The sequence below is a fragment of the Propithecus coquereli genome, unplaced genomic scaffold (assembly GCF_000956105.1).
Source record: "Propithecus coquereli isolate 6110/MARCELLA unplaced genomic scaffold, Pcoq_1.0 Scaffold95, whole genome shotgun sequence".
Lineage (NCBI taxonomy): Eukaryota > Metazoa > Chordata > Mammalia > Primates > Indriidae > Propithecus > Propithecus coquereli.
The window spans coordinates 8,018,807-8,020,092 of NW_012155840.1; positions in this window are offsets into that span (position 1 = coordinate 8,018,807).

Here is a 1,286-nt window from a genome sequence, read left to right on the forward strand (position 1 = left end):
TCTCAAAAAAAAAAAAAAAAAAAAAAAATGCTAAACCCAGATATGAATATCTGGGTTGGTTTTCTAGATAAGGACTGACTAGACACAAGCAGGAAAAAGAGAGAGATGTCACATGCAAGGTGTGCTAGCATTTGCCTGTTGTACAGACAGAAAATCTGATCTCCCTGTCTCAGAGTGTTGGGGGTAGGTAGAGATTGGGTCTCCGTAGTGTGTATGAGTAAGGAAGACTGGATGGCTGAATTGCACCTTTACACATTAGATATCAGAGTTAAGGGAAGAGACAGAAAACTTCCCCTACTTAACACAAGTGTTAAGTAATAGAATACTTAAACTTAGCCTACTGAATGCAGGTGAGATTTAGTCTGCTTTGAGTTTTAGTCTGTTAATTTTTAAGGTTTATTAATGCTATATAACTACATTTAAATGTCCACTCTTCAAATTTGTAATGGTTTCTTATCTGCTCATTAACAATAATCTTTACTGCATATGTAACTTTTAAGACCACTGTGGAGATGGTTAGTTGTTTCATATTGCTGGTATAAAAATCTTATACTGTATAGCTAGAGATTGCTTTAGTCGTGTCTATTGTACTGTCTAAGAGACAGACCAAATCCAGAGTGTGCTGGCCCCAGCCCCTAGGAAGCCCAGACATCCTCTTAGACCAACCTGCAGGACAGGTAAGGCACTGAATAGAAGACCAATAGAATTCAGTCAAGGTGGAACAACAAAGAACCGCAAAATAGGTACCCCTCTTAGAGAGGAGTTGGGTAAGGAAGCCACCAGGAGACAGAGATTTAGAAGAAAATGAGACTAATCCTGATTAATTCTAAATGATGATGGTGTTAGTTCAGACTTGCCTTTATAGGGCTGAGTGATCTCTTCCCACATTTTCAAGTCTCCATATATGAGCTTTAGTTAAAAATATTTTTTTGCAAATTCTTTTCTATAAAAGCCATAACCAGTTAAAAAGAAAATAAAATTGTGAATTCTATTCCCAATAGTAACAAAACTATTAGATCCCTAGAAATAAAGAAGAAAGATACATGTTCTTTAAGAAGGAAGATAAAGAATCTTATTATAGTGTATAAAGAAGTGAAACTAATAGAAAAATATATCATGCTCTTGAATGGAATTCTTAATACATCCCAAATTTAAAATTTCCCAGAATTGATCTATAAATGGAAGGTAATTCCAATCAGAATCATAAGGAGTTTCTAAAAATTGAATGAAATAATCTTAAAGTTCATACAGAGAAATAAATTTCTAAGAATGGCTAAGAAATTAGT